The sequence below is a fragment of the Cibotium barometz genome, chromosome 6 (assembly GCF_041138505.1).
Source record: "Cibotium barometz isolate CiBa-2024 chromosome 6, ASM4113850v1, whole genome shotgun sequence".
Classification (NCBI taxonomy): domain Eukaryota; kingdom Viridiplantae; phylum Streptophyta; class Polypodiopsida; order Cyatheales; family Cibotiaceae; genus Cibotium; species Cibotium barometz.
Window position 1 is genome coordinate 19,777,330 of NC_141051.1, and position 16,376 is coordinate 19,793,705.

The following is a 16,376-nucleotide window of genomic DNA, read 5'->3' on the forward strand; positions in this document are numbered from 1 at the left end:
TAGTTAGTGTAGCACGCTCATGTGCTCGGTTTTCAAAACAGGTTTGGATTTCCAGGGTTTTCTGTGTGTAGGTCGCTTTTTTTATGGTCGGTGTGTCTGGAGTCGTTCTACAAGTGGGCCGGGGTGCTGTGTGGTGGCCACCGGGTTTTCAAAACAGGTTTGGATTTCCAGGGTTTTCTGTGTGTAGGTCGCTTTTTTTATGGTCGGTGTGTCTGGAGTCGTTCTACAAGTGGGCCGGGGTGCTGTGTGGTGGCCACCGGGCTATAGAGAGGCGGCACTTTTGGTGTCTGGTGTGTTTTCTACCTTTCCCCTCCCCATCTTCTGGTGCCCCCACTGAGGAGCATCTGATTGCTCCTCGAGAACAGGTTCTACAGCAAATTTCAAGCATTTAGGTATGGCAGGGAGGCAATATGGGCCTATTTTCACAGGTAGCGAGGATCTAGAGGAATGGCTAGCTGATTACGAGCTGTATATGCTCTCGCTTTGAATATATGCAGCCGATGCCAAGGCACAAGCAGTCCCGTTGCTAGTACGGGGTAAAGCAAAGGGATGGTATGAAGGTTTGGACGTGGAAACAAGAATGAATTGGGATGCGTTCAGAGCAAGTTTTTTAAGGAGGTTTCATAAAGAAATTTTGCCCGCAGGCACCGACGCGAAGCTTAGGGCATTGAAGCAAGATGTCATGGAAAATTTTGATGAATTCTTGGCGCAGTTGGAGGAACGGTGGGCGGAACTGACTACGGCAACTCAACTCGCAGACCGTGAGTACTTCAAGTTGGAAAAGTTTATGAGTTGCTTGCATCCTAAAGTGAGGGAAAAGGTTGAGTTTGAAAGCCCCGAAGGCTATGTTGATGCGGTAGCTGTCGCCAAAATGAAAAGCCACAAGATGAGAAAGAAGGTAGAACAAGGGGCTATTGACTGTGAAGTGGTGAGTAGGCCGCCAACACCTAATCAGAGCACCTAATCAGAGGGCGGATATACAAGGAGAAGCACAACAGGTTGGGGGGTTACAGGTGGTTCCGGAACAGTGGATGCGAACCATACAAGAGCTAACCAACCAAGTGCAGGACCTAAAGCTAAGTATGATGGACCGAGGACAGCCAAGAGGTGGAGGAAGAGGTAGGGCTAGACCTCTACAGGGCCGATGTTACAACTGTGATGAGGAAGGGCATTATGCTCCTGAGTGTCCATTCCCGCCAAGAGAAAGAGGCGGTATATATCATGTGTTTGGCAGAGGAAGAGGGCAGGCTCAGGAAGCAGGACAAAGGGGTGCACAAGCAGAAAATTCTGCCCCTCCAGCTCCACAACCTGTCCATGAAGAGGTTCCAAGGGTGAATATCATTGGGATTGAGCGACAAGAAGTGGATGTCATGGCTAATAAAAGAGCGCGCCAGGAAAAGGAGATGGAGATAGAGCAAGAGGTAAGGAGAGACAGAGGGAAAGCTAAAATGGATACAGGGAAGGATGAGGCGAGCACTAGCAAGAGGAGAAGACGATGAAAAATTAAGCAATCGGACTATCGATTGGGCATGGAGCAGCCTGAATACGACCTCATCAAGGATGTAAGTAATCAAAAAGCTAATATTACTTTTGGTCAGTTGCTATCCTTTAATCCAAAATTAAGGAGGCGGTGGACGCCAAGCGCCAGCACAAGGCTGAAGGCACAGGCAAGAGAGGCTATACGAGCTGTGCATAACCTGGCTTTACGGATAGGTAACCCAACGGACGTCATCCCGCTCATTGATGCCAAGGTCGAAGAAAAATTTCAAATGCAGGCATACATAGATGGCGGGGCACAGGTGTGTGTGATGACAGAGTGGGCGATGGAAAAAACAGGTGTGAAGATGGTCCCGAAGTCTAGCATGCGGATGAGGATAGCGAATCATGCCAGGGCCAAGTGTTTGGGTATAGCCCAAGATGTAAAGGTGAGAATCATGGGTATCGAATGTTTGATCGACTTTTTTGTGATAAAGGCGGGTGATGATGCATACCCAGTGATCTTGGGAAGACCTTGGCTACTAGCAATTGGGGCAAAGCAGGACTGGGAGCATAGGGTTCTCACCTTACCAGATAGGGCTAATGAAAGAAGTGTGGTCATAGACATGGCGACTAGAGAGAGCCATTTTCATCCACTATAGGTTGAAGATGAAAGTGATACGCAAGCGAGGAATATGAAACCGACTCAAAGTATGATTACAGCGGTGTGGAGACAGGAGAAGAAGAGGAAAGCGAGGACGAGCTATTGAAGATTGATACGGACCTTTTTGGACTCTCTGTTGATGCCTACTCTACAGGTGAAGGTATGCAGGTCCAGGGTTCTAATTTGGATACCTGTTTGCCAAAATGAGATCTTGCCTAACTCTATGTGCTTGGACGACATGTACGAGGGTGCTCAAACTTGTGATAAAGAGGATGTAAGAGTCAACAATGTGGATAATGTTTTCTCTCCTCCTCCTTATAAGGAGATATGGTATCCTGACAAGTTGTGGGAATGCGGTCCCATTTGGGATATTGATTTGGAAATGGAAAATGATGCCAATGGGGTTTTCGATGATGGTAATGCACATGAAAAGGTAAAAATTAGCAGGGAAGCTGCAATGGATTTTTCTGTATGCCAAAGGAAAAGGGGAGTCAAGAAGTATAATCGGGAGTTAAGAAGAAGGTGAAAGAAGGGGATTAGGTTATGCAGCATGGGAACTCTTTTACCTTCCAAAGGAAATTCAAAAAGAAATGGACAGGGCTGTACAAAGTATGCAGAATGTTTCCTAATGGCACTTATCAGCTAGAAAAAATGAATGGAGGGAAAATGCGGCACAGAGTAAATGGAATACGGCTCAAGCTCTATTTTGAGAGGATGTTGGTGCCTAGCGTACATCTCCTTGTTGATCAAGGGGGTGCGCAAGTAAACTGATCATGATATGATGCTTTTGAGAACACATGTACATACAGTGTGAAGTGTGCTAATGTACATATGGCTTGAAGTTGTGTCTTGGAATGTATCCATGTATATATATATGGTTTACCATCTTGTTTTGATTATGGTTGTGCTTTCAGTTGAGCATGAATGCTCAACAAGGGGGTGGGCAATGATGATGCCACCAAGTGATGTTTGCCTATCAAAATGCTTCATACTGGTTTCCATAATGTATATGAGGCTTTGGACCATGCTTAGGCTAATGCCAGATGCCAGGGAAATGAAATCGGAAAGCAAATGCATGGTTTAATGTAATTTTTTTAACCCTTAAGTGGCATTTGGTGCATTGCAGATTGGGAAAGCCGTTTGATGCCCGAACTAATAATTTGCAGGCTTAGAACCTTGTTTTTTAAATGCTTTAATGGCCGATCTTTACGGCTCGGCAATCGGGTTTGTGTGCAGGAAGTTATGGTGGCTGCAAGTTTGTGGTGGAAAATGCAGTTCAAAATTTTGATTTTTTGACGGCCTCGGTACGAGTGCCCGGTGATCACATCTGAATGCATAATGCCCGGTGATCACATCTGAATGCGTAATGCCTCGACTTCATAGTCCGGGGTGTGGGTTACCAGCCAGTCTTTACGGCTCTGCAGTTGCATCTGTGTGCAATGAACTGTGGTGCTATGAAGTTGCCCAAAAAACCTAGTTCTTTGTGGTTTTTTTCCTTATGGCATTAAGGGCTTGACTTACAAGGAGCTGCCACATGGCATGCCCGAAATCCCACATGCAAGGGGTTGGTCAAAAAGTCAAGGGTATATATGTTGAGGCTATGAGGCCTAATGGATGTCTCAAAGGGGTTGCTGCTGTGTGGTCGTGTCGGCGGCCGTTGTCGACGCTCTGTCGGGCGTTTGTAGACGGGGTTTCCCGCGTGTTGGGCTGTCCCGCGCTCTGCTCTGTACTGGGGTGGTCTCCCGCGCCCTCAAAGCGCCCAAACTTTTATTGAAGGCAATGTAGCCGCCTTGGGGAAGGTGCTGGCAGACACAAATATGGCAAGTGTTGACTTGTGAGGACAATGCCTCCTCGGAAATTGGTGTGGGCCAATGAAAAGTGAGCAGAGGAGAGAGAATAAATGAAAAAATATCTCCCCCCCTTTTTTTTATATATACATAAGGAAAAAGCCCCCAAAATATAGCTGCATAACCTGCAGACAAGTTTTTGGATCCAGAGAGCTCCTTTTTCGAGCGCTTTCGAGACACCTACACCTTGTGCAGGGCCTAGAAGCGTCCCCGGGTGTCGGATTCCCGAGCGGGAAAGTCCGTTGCTGATCTACGCGATGCGAGGGTCGTTGCCACGAGCTCGGAATTCTCTTTGGACGCAATTAAGAGGCGGTTTTGCGGGGAAAGAGCAAAGTATTGATGGGCGGTCGTTTTTCAAAGTTTTCAATCACATGGGGATGTTTATTGGAGTTAGTGTAGCACGCTCATGTGCTCGGTTTTCAAAACAGGTTTGGATTTCCAGGGTTTTCTGTGTGTAGGTTGCTTTTTTTGTGGACGGTGTGTCCGGAGTCGTTCTACAAGTGGGCTGGGGTGCTGTGTGGCCACTGGGCTATAGAGAGGCAGCACTTTTGGTGTCTGGTGTGTTTTCCCCCTTCCCCCTCCCCAACGGTTTAAAATTTGTAAATAAAGTGGGATGGTTTTATTCAAAATTGAAACATGTTTACAAAGGAGCTTCTTGATTGTGTTCATGATCCAAGGATTTTGAAACACTTCCAACTTGATTAGCATAATTAACTCATTGATGAAATGTAAGCTTTCCAAGATCCTCATCTAAAAGTTGCTCGCACATGTCTTGAAGTTATTCGTAATTACATTGTTTGCAGCTTATTGGTGCATTTGGAACTTCGTATCCAACGTAAATGCGGCACCATGTAATACCGTGTGCACCTTAGCCCATCAAGTAGTCGCAAAAGATACATTAGGGAACATTTGGACTCTCAAAGGGGCCCTATAAGGATGTTTGACTTTCTTTCTCTTGTTTAAAGTGGGCAACTCGATGAAGTGCATGAAGACTTTATCAAAACCATCAACCAACATATTGTTGGAAAGATTTTAGAATGTAGGTTCTAGATCCACAAACTCCAACAAATTTGGAGTTGATTTGTAGAAGTTATGGACTCCCCACTAAAATGGAAATGTAGGAGAAGATTTCATTTATAAGACATAGATGTCACATCAAGAAATGGAATCTTCTAAATATGAGGAATCTAATGGCATGATATATATCAATACAAAGATCTCAAAGAGTACAATCTAATTCTAAGAGGTTTGACAAGTTTTGAGCTCATTTGTAAAATTTTTATTGTGCACCCATTTTGGACAAGAGAGAATATTTTCAACATGCTTATAGGGCCCCTTAGAGAGTCCAAATTTTTCCTAATGCAAGTGTATCCTTATCTCTAGCTGCCAGTCCAGTGCCTTCTCTAACCTATACTAGTATATTTTTCCAAACACAAATGAGTCCTTTTTAACCAGTGAAAGCAGATTGACAAAGGGATTTTTCACATTCACAATCCTCTCTATGTTTATCCAAAACACTAGAGAATTAATGAGCTGGCTGTATCCTAATAGGTAAGATACTTGTTAGCCAAGTATTTCAACGTCTGTCTGTATTTGTTTTACCCAATGCAGGCTTGACTTCCTGTAATGTGGAGAGCACATAGTAAGCTATTGCAAACCTAGTGGCTCAAAAGACTTGTAATGTCTTGTTTGGAGACTTACTTTGGCATAGAGTATACAAAAACTGATATACTCTAATGAGCTTGACTATATGGTTTGCATCTAACGGGGCCTCTTTCACACAATCCATTTTGCCAATGTCCTTTATAAGCAAAATTATTGTATGTGCCACTCATGGGACCCATGTTATCTTTGAATATTTGATTTATTCATCCACTTTGTAGTGGATGCATTATCCGTGACAATAGCAATGACATTCTTTGGGACAACGCCTTTTTTTATTGCACGCTCGTAAGCCCTTGACAAAGATCTACTAGCCTTCTCTTTCAAGGATGTGTCAATGGCCTCTAAAAAGACTATTTGTTTATTTTAGAGAATTCTTTCTAAACTTTATTTAAAGTTAATTTTAAAACTTCAAAAGTTTTTTTTTTCACCTTCTTTAGCTGTAAGTAGTGTGCTTGAGCTTGGAGAACAGCACTCATAGGGTCCCTTTATATATTAAATTTTTTGATCAAAATTATTTCTAATTAGAAAGCATTTTGAGCAAAAACATTTTTTATTAAAAATATGTTTTCAATAAAAATACAAAGAAATTAAATGACACAGCCATTTGGATGAATTTGCAGTATTTAAATGCCCATTAAATGGGAACCAACATTTAATAAACCCATTAAATGCATATTATACGTTTTTTGCTTAACAATACAACTTAGAAAATGAGCAGGTTAGAGGCATACCAAGATGGCTGATACTATATCTAATATGTATGATGATGAAGAATCTTTGTCAGTTGATGAAGCAAAAAAATCAAAAATTTGGTTGACTACAATGCAATCTAAGTATGATGCTATTGTGAAGAATGGCACATGGTCTCTGTGTGACTTGCCTCCTAGTATAAAGGCCATTAGTACTAAGTAGGTGTTCAAGTTGAAATGTAAGTCTGATGGTAGTGTTGATTGGTATAAGGCTAGACTTGCTACTACAAAAGGGTATGCTCAAGAGATGGACATTGATTTTGATGAGAATTTTTCTCCCAATTGTCATGCGACTATCAATTGTACCATTTGTAACATGTTACAATGGTTGGAATATACATGTCGATCGGATATAAAGAATGTATTTTTGAATGGTGTTTTGCTTGAGGAAGTTTATATTATGTCACCTTGTGGTGTTGCTCAAAAAGGACAGAGAACAAAGTGTGTGGGCTTAAGAAGGCAATGTATGGTTGAAGCAAGCTCCACATGCTTTGTATGAAAATTCATGCTTACTTGGTTGAATAAGGTTTTATAATAGTCCAACTAAGAGCAATTTGTATCCAAGTTTGCAATGATGTGTTTTATGTGGACGACATATTGCTCATTGGGCCAAATGAGGGACATATTTTCTATTTTTAGGCTGATTTGAATGCCACTCTTGAGATGTCAATTTTGGGGTAATTGCATCATTATTTGGGCATAGAATTTAAGCAGGTTGATGTAGATATTGTTTTGTGTGAGACAAAGTACATTGGCCATTGTTGTGTAGATTCAGCCTTGAGGTTTGAAAGCCTATTGATACTATTATGCAGACAACTTTGAAGCTCTATGATGCTATAGATAACTTTGATGTCACACTCTATGAGTAGGCTATTGGTTTCCTAATTTATGTATGCATTATGAGGCTAGATGTTCAGTGTGTAGTCTCCCATGTGAGCAAATTTATGCATAGCCCAACAGTCTCCATTGTGACGCGTCTTTGTAAAATGGTGCGAGCCACCCCAAGAACATGCACTGAATGTTTTTAATTGCCTCTTGAGATTCCCATATGTACATATAACATGCATGTAGAAAGTGTAAACAAATTGTAGGTGCCAAGTGTCATTATACATGATGGCAATTGTATACTGTTCATAATTTTGCTGTTTTTGTACGTACAAGTGTGGGCACTTAGAAAAATGACTAAGTATATGTAAAATATAAAGAAAACTTCAGATTTTTGCAGCTTTTGGTTGAGAGTGATCTTGGATATCTGAAGAAGAAGAAGAAGCCATACACAAGTGCAGCTTGTAGCAGTGAACGGTAGGAGTGCTGGAGTAGAGATACCCCATCGAGGGCCTTAAAACTTAATTTGAGAGTGTGTCTTATATCAAGAAGGCCATGAACATAAGTTTTTTAGCTTTGCAACTTCACCCTTGTTCATGCTTTCTTTTATGAAGAAGAGTGCATGGAATAGAGCTCTCTTCAACACCCTTGTTTGTTTGTATGGTTTGGAGTATAAACCCTATGGTATGCCTATCAATGAGAGGTATTTTCCCTATGTTTTCCATCAAGGTTTTTGATTTTTTTCCCCCTTGGAACTTGGAGTGATTTGAAATAGAACTTGATTAGAATGGGTCTTGGTCTAATTATGTGTATATATGACAACGCCTAAGTGTCTCTCTTGGCATATGGAAGGGCGTTTGAAAAAGAGTGAAGCCCTTGGTTTTATCATGAAAAGTGAAGATATTTTCATATTTTTTCTTTACTTTTCCTTGGTTTCACTGGTCTCTTTGCATTTTTTAGTGCAATGGAGTATAGTGGAAGTTGAAGCGGTATAAAGAGAAGCTAGTGGGGGCTATTGAGGTTGTGTGTGTGTAAGTCAGGTTGAGGAAACCTGAGACTTAACATCAGCTCCTTTTCTCTTGAGTGAGCTATTCATTTTATCCTCTTTTCATTGTCATGGTTTCAAGTGTTGTAGATGCCAGCTCTCCAATCCTTCAAATAAATTGGTGCCCCACTTAGGAGAAAAGAGTTCTTTTAATAGAGTTTTGCTATGTAAATAGGCATCTCTGAGGGTGCACCTTGTAGATGTGTAGGTATATCATGTATGCTTGATAAGAGGGTATATATTTGCCCATTAAATACAGATTTGCAATTACAGGTGGAGCTTTTTAACTCAATTTTCAAAAATAATTGTAAGTTTATGATGAAGACAGAGAGGATTTTTATTGAAATCTAGCAAATGTGTAGAGGGGGTTTTTTATTAGCCTATAATAGCATGTGATATATAGGATTTTTCTAGGTAAAACCCCCAAGATTGGCATCCATTTGTAGATCAATCAAGATCTATGGCAAGTAATGGATATGAGGGCTTCATATGTGGAAAAGAAAAAGATGTAGACAAGTTCATATGAAGGATCAAATTGATTGCATTGAAAAGCAATAGAGATGATGGTGCATTCAAGGAACATTTGATAGGTTTTTTGCTTGAAGGTGAAGCACATGAATGGTATGAAGATAGAATTGAAGATGAGAAAAAGGGTAATTGGAATCTTCTTTCTCAAGCCTTGAGGGAAGAGAGTTTGAGAGGGCTGATGATCTAGAAAATTTATGGAGAGAGATAATCAAGCTGCAACAAGACATCCATGTGCATGTAAACAGGTTGGAGGATTGTTAGAGAAAAATCATAAACATACTTGAGGAGAACCAAATACTCCCTGATTTCAAAATAGGTTTGTGAATCGCTTTCGTGAAAGTATCAGAGACAAGGTAGAGCTTAAGGATCCAAGGACCTAAAATGGGGCTATGAGGATTGCTAAAGAGTAGTGGAGAAAGAAGGTAAGATGACATAAGATGGAAAGTAGGGAAAGAGAAGGCCATGTACATCAAAATTATGCTTATGTACAAATGAATAATGTGGTTGACCCTTTGCCTTTGGATATACATGTTGAGAGAGGACTTCATGTGGAAGTTCCAAGGATGGAAAATAGAGGACATGAAGCTCTTCACCAAGATATCCATAAATTGACAGAGCAAATAGCCAACCTCGACCTAGATATGCAAGCTATCCAACTAGTACAGAGGATGTATTGACCTCTATGTGGATAGGCCTAACGATAAGAGGATTAGATATGACATGAAGACATGTAAAGTGTTCGAAATCGATGATGAACAAGCTATGCATCAAGAGTAATCATCATCCACTCTTAACATTTATGGTAGTTACTCGGGTGCATACATGTATTAATGATAAGGCTTCTGATCAAACTCTTCTTGACCTTGATGTAGGGTAAAGGGGCCAATACAAGGCGAGTACAAGGCCACTTAAAACGTGGGGGCCAATAGAAGGACATTCAAATTGGAATGACTAGACCTTGTGGTAGGATGAATAGTTTTAAACAAAATTCATGTGAAAAGATAGCTCTCATTAAGCTCTCCTGATTCCAATGGCCATCTCCATCATGATTCTAAAGGAAATAAGTGAAAATTATGTATGGATTACATGCCATTGAATCCGAAAACAAAAAGACATCACTATCCATTTCACTTTCAAGATGAATGTTTGGACATTGTTGTAGTCATGAGAGATATTTGGTATGTGATGGCTTCAGTGGTGGTTGTTTTCAATTAAAACTATTGTTGAGGATTGAAAATAAAAACCAACTTTTTGACACCATGAGGAGTGATTTGCTAAAGGGTTATGCCCTTTGTCTTTATGAATGCCTATGCTAGCTTTCAGAGTTTGATGGACAAAGTCATGTGGCCTTAGCTTAGCTTTATGCAGGTGTTTATGGATAATTTTTGTGTTTATAGTAATAGAATGATTTGTGTGTAGAAGCTTGTTACGGTTTTTAAAAGGATTTATGATAATAAGGATAAACTCAATCCTTCGACACGTAAAATTACAAGAGCTAGGGTGATACTTCTTGGCCATGAGATAAGTGAGAATGGAAACTCTCCTAATCTTGCAAAAGTGGAATGTTTAATTATGATGGAAAGCCCAAAAGGTACAAAGGAGCTTATGAGTTTTGTTCAAAAGCTAAGGTACTTGTCAAGGTCTTTTTGTATCCTTGTTGAGTATGTACATCCTTTGCAAAAAGCAACATAGACAGACCTTTTGTATGGATGGGACAGGAGAAACAAGCTTTTTAAAATGTTAAACATTACCTATGAGGATGTATCCTTGCTTTTGGGATGAGGTGTTTTATTTGAGTTGAGTGTGGATGAGCATGCTATTTGTGCAATCTTTATGCAAAAAGGAAAGAAACGGTTTTACATGAGGCCTGTTTACTATATAAGCAAGATGAAGATTGTGTTGAGAAATCTTGACATGAGATTAAGCAATTAGTTTTGGGCTTTTCTATATGGAACAAAAAGACTACAATATTACCTTATTTGTAAGCCTTTAGTGGTGTTGACATCATGTACTTCATTCCTTCATGCACTAAAGTATCCTTCCTAAATTGAAAAATTGGGTACTTGATTTGCAGCAAATCAACATGAGCTTTATAAAAGAAGATAGTGTGAGAGAAAATATTACAGATATACTCAGTGCTCACTTATAAAGAAATTTATGTGAAGAATGATTTTAAGAAATATTTCCAGAGAAGGATAGTTCCAAGCCCAACTATGCATGAAACGCTTTATTAAGTAGTAGGCACCTTATATTTTGATGGATCTTTCAAAAGGAGCATAAGTAAGGGTTTTATTGGTTATGTGTTTTGGGAATAAATATGGCATGGGATGCTGGTTTGGATGTCAAGAAGTGGATGTGAAGAGTAACAATGAGGTTGAATATGCAAGCCTTGATATGGGATTGGAAGAATATGTTAAAAGGCATGTAAGGAGGCTTCTAATGAAAAGGTGATGCTATGTTGATTATATTGCAAGTTCAAGGTACGTGGAAGGTGAATAAAGAGGATATGGGGCTGGTTTTCTAAAGTGAGAAGGTTGCTGGAGGCTTTTCTTGCTTTCCAAATATGGCATGTATTAACACTAGTTTGGTACCAAAAAGGACACTTTAGCGTCCTTTTTTCAAGAATTTAAATAAAATGCTACATGAAATTTAAAAAAATATCAAGAACTCCTTTCACAAGCTCAAAATATGCTAGCCAAAGTATCTATAAAAATTATAATCTTTCACTTTTGTGCACATACTCGTAAGGAACTACACTCATCAAAAGCACCTGCGCAAAATAGTAGTCGATGTTTCTCTAAAACACGTATCCTAGTCTAGAAAAAAAATGAATAGGATGCAAACAAAAATCCATGGTAGCTAATTATACCAGTATTTCAAATTTTTGCACGTCTCATGTGCATGAAAATCTATTTGTGACCAAAAATAAATACGCAAAGTCATGTGGGTTCGATATGCGACTTTTGTGTGGATACAATTGATGGTGATGTAAAACATGTAGTTCATGCAAATTCACATTGTAATATGCTACAATTGTACTAGATCTACCACTTCATTACTTGAGGTGGTACTATTTGATGTTTATGCAAGCTACATTTGGTGGATTGTATCATATTCCCAAAATTGCATATGTTGAATTTTTAATTTTTTGTTTATAAGAGATTAGCTTTGAAATTGAGTTTGCTATTAAACTCTCTCATTTATCTTGGTCATTTGTATACAAATGATTCATATGGAAACAATTGGGAAATATGTTTGCACACTTTCATAGATTTTTGAAGGGTATGTTGGTTTTTGCAAGATAAATTGCAATACAAAATTTTTAAACAAGCTAAGCTATAAGATGCATGTGAGTTAGAAACCTTGAAAAATGTATAGTTGATTGGTTTTGGTCTATAGATATACTATAGATGTTAACTTTTGCCCTATAACCTCATCATGTTGATGAAAGAGGCTTTGAAAGGCCAAGATTTACCTCTTTGTCAGCACTTTCAAGATTATGGTTTTTTGCTCATAGCACAAATTTGGTGTAAGATCTAAGTTGTGAAGCTTGAGTTGTTGTTCTAGTTAGTATTCTTCTATCCATAAACCTTGAGAAGTATGCAAAACCTTATTTTGATAACAAGTTAGAGTCATTTCAAGGAATTTTGTTAAAATTGCACCAGATTTTTATGAATTTTTCATCTTAAAACTTATCACCATACTCTTAGTATTGAAGTTCTTTTTACATGAAAAAAATTTGACTAGGTTTTTCACCTTATAAGTGACCTAGGGTATGAGCGTGACCTATAAATCTTGTTCTAGATTCACTAAGCAATTATGACAAGCTGGTGGAAAAACAAGACACTTTAGTGTCCAATTACAGAACTAGTGTTAAGAAAGACGAAAGTAAAGGCTCATGAGTTGGTATAATAGGTGTTTGCAAATATGGCATGTATTAAGAAACATGAAAGTAAAGGCTCATGGGTTGGTATAATAGGTGTTTGCAAATGCAGAATAAATTTCGCTTCTCAAAAAAGGCATGCAATCATACAAAGGGCGATGAAGTATGTTTTGATCAAAGAGCACATGTATCACAAAGAGCCTAATGATATCATGAGAAGAGTGTTGTACCATGATGAGATTTTTTTTTGTTTGAAGATTTTTCATAAAGAGGGATGTGGAGGCCATTTTGGCGTTGAAATTACAAGAAGAAAAGTATCGAACGCACAACTTATGTGGCCAAGCATGAATAGAGACGTTGTGCATTGATGTAGGAGTGTTCATGAGTGCCAAATGTATCAAAAGAGGAAGCTAGTGCCTGAGCCTTTCAAGTATTTTGTGAGTTATGGGCCTTTTGGAAAGTGGGGCTTGGATATAATAGGTCCACTTCAAGGTACAAAGAATTTTAATCACTACATACTCACCACAGTGGGCTACATGACAAGATGGCCAAAAGCAAAGGCTAGTAGAGGTGCTACTAGTAAAGATCTATGCAACTTTATCTTTGATTACATATGTTTCAAGTTTGAGTTGCCGTTAGAACTTGATTGATTCAAGAAAGAAATTCACAAAAGATCTTATCATAGATTTAGTGGAGAAATTGGAGATTAAACACAACTATGCTACTCATTTTCATCCACAATGTAATGGAATGGGAGAATCTATAAGATCCCCGATTTTATGGGTCTCGTTGAAAAATAAAAATAAATGATTTTCCATGTACGCATAAATTTTATTCCATCATTCCGATTGCAGAATGCTTGCTTTACAGTTTTTTTTAATGCAAAGAAATTTATATTAAGTATCAAAAAAGATACAGCACCCTAAGGTGAACACTGGAGCTTATGGACTTTCCTAAGCAGTAGATCCACAGTAGCTTTAATCTTCCCTCTCTCCCTAGTCCTTGCTAATACAAGACCTTCTACCACTAGATTCCTTACTCTCCCTATGGAGCTATAGTCACAGCTGGATCCCCTATGCAGTAAAGCATTCCTAGATTCCCATATCCTGCTTAGTATCAAGCCTCTCAATGTTTGCCACACTTGATATATGGCAGGGTTCATCCTGCCCTTGCATCCAATGACTGCTTGCTTCCAGTTGACCTTGTCATGCACTCCACAGTCACTGAGGATTCTGCTCACTGCTGCCCACACAGGGTACACCTCCTTGCACTCCCAAAAGGCATGCCTCATAGATTCCTTATGGGTTTTGCACCTGGGACAGTAAGGGTTCCCCTGGCTCCACTTGCTGGTTATGCCCCTAACTGGTAGTTTCCTATTCAATATTCTCCACAGGAGTAGGTCTAATTTGCCTGAGCCTGTAGAGCCCCATGTCTGCCTGGCTCTCTGCCTGCAATAATCCACTGTCAGAGTGCAGTTTTCCTTCTTCCAGGCAATAGCTATTCTCATAGCCCATTTCTGTCTAGACACCTTGGGTCTTATGCTTGGGAGGGACCAATACTTGAAGCTAACCCTTGTGGTCACCATTGGGGAGGTGGGCCATTCCCTCCTGATATTGCTCAGTACATGAAGCATCAGTCTTTGCTCTACATTGTTAAGTGCATTCCATCTACCAGCAGGGATCAGCCATTGTTTAGTAGTGGAGCACCAGATGTCCTTGAACTTTGCCAAACCCTTTGCTTCTAGCCTTTTTGCTACTCTGGGGTTAGCTTCCACTGCTGGGACACCATTTTGCATTGCATCTTTGCAAAGCCATATGCTCTGCTCAAGGGATGAGTCAAACCGGGAACCCATCCATACTGCCTCCTTAGTTGTTGCTTTCCAGCTGTTTACTAGCTTCATGGTAAGGGAGGAGTTCCAGCCCTTTAGCTTGTCAGGGTGCATTAGCTTATCAATCCAGCTTGTATTGAGCCATTGGGAGCCTTTAAGTGAGGCCTGCTCAATTCTCCACTTAATGATCTGTGCCCAAGGTTGTGGGCTGTCCAGTTTGGGAATCCATTTGTTAAGCAGGCCTTCAGCCTTAGCTATGATATCAGGGATCCCCCAGCCCCCTTCCTCCCTAGGAGAGCAGATCTGCTCCCATGAAATAAAGGACCATGACCTCTTATCTGCAAAACTCCAGAGGAATTCTCTGAACTGCATTGCAAGCTTGTTCCAGTCATTACCTGAGAACTTCAGTAGTGTGGCAACATACACAGGAAGTGCCATGAGGATGTGCCTTAGTGCAATGATTCTGCCAGCCAAGCTGAGTCTTAAATGGGCCCTTGCTTTGATTTTCCCTCTGATTCTATCACTAAACCAGGTAAAACATTGGTGGGGAGTCAGCCCCAGCCCTATAGGGCAGCCCAAATATCTGATAATCTTCCCAGGACCCAAGTCCTTCAACCCCAAAGAGGCCAAACAGTCAGCCCTATCAGAGAAGCTTAGTTTAACACACTCTGTTTTGTGAGGGGCAATTTTGGAGCCTAACACAGCACAGAAGTTGTCATAGATTTGCATCAATCCCTTGATAGATTCTTCACTGCACTGCACTATGTTGCAATTGTCATCTGCAAAGAGTTGAGTGGAGAAGGGTTGACCTTGGGGCAGCATCAGAGGCTTCAAGGTACCCTTCTGGATCAGTTTGTCTACATTTCTCAACAGAGGGTCAGTTGCTAGGGCAAAGAGCAGGGGGGCCAATGGGCACCCTTGTCTCACAGATCTTGCTAGTTTAAAGCCATCAGACACATACCCATTGATTTGAATCTGTGCACATGCATTGCTGAAAAGTGTCCTGACCATTCCAAGAAACTGCATGCCAAAGCCCATTTTCTCCACAACTGCTAGTAGGTATTCCCAGCCTACCCTGTCATAAGCCTTCTCTAAATCCATATTGATCATTACATGTTCAGCCCCTTGATCAGAAGCCCACTCCATGGCTGTGATTACATTTAGGATGGCTTCATGGATACTCCTCCCCTGAACAAACCCAAACTGCATAGGGTGAACTACTCTAGCCACAGTGGCTTTAATCCTGTATGCCATGGCTTTAGCCATAACCTTGTAAACTGAGTTGAGCATGGTCAAGGGCCTGTAGTTTTTTATCTCCAACCTGTCACCTCCCTTGGGTATCAGCTTGATCAGCCCTGTGTTAATGTCCTGCGGGATATCACCATTAGCTCTGAATGCATTAAGCAAGTCACACAGATCATCCTTAGCATACTTGATAAGCTCTTGGAGGACTTCTGCCTGGATACCATCAGGACCAGGAGCTTTCTCCTTTTTCATAGAGAGGACTACATGCTCCACCTCATATGAAGAGAAAGGTCTGCCAAGTAAAGCTTGGGTTGCCACAGGGATAGTGCTCTCTACTGGCTCCAAGAACTCTTGGAGTTTGGCCATATAGCTATCCTCAATACATAAAGGTGAGCCCACAATACTAGAGAGGGTCTGGACAAAGAGTTTATTCACACTTTTTTCATCTGTAACTGTGGTCCCATCTGGGCCTCTGACTGCAGCTATAAACTCATTGTCCTTCTTGGCTCTAAGTGTTTTGAAAAATACCCTAGATGGAGTGTCACCTGTTTTGAGCCAATACAAGCATGTCTGTACTCTTGCTGCATCTGCCCTTTCCATTTCAATGGCCTTAGCTTTATC

General features: G+C 40.5%; 2 pseudogenes; both read left to right on the forward strand.

Moving 5' to 3' along the window:
* Nucleotides 1-445: 445 nt before the first annotated feature.
* On the forward strand, nt 446-3,229 carry LOC147637496 (uncharacterized; annotated as a pseudogene).
* A 5,502-nt stretch (nt 3,230-8,731) lies between these two features.
* On the forward strand, nt 8,732-9,476 carry LOC147637497 (uncharacterized; annotated as a pseudogene).
* The last annotated feature ends 6,900 nt before the right edge of the window (nt 9,477-16,376 follow it).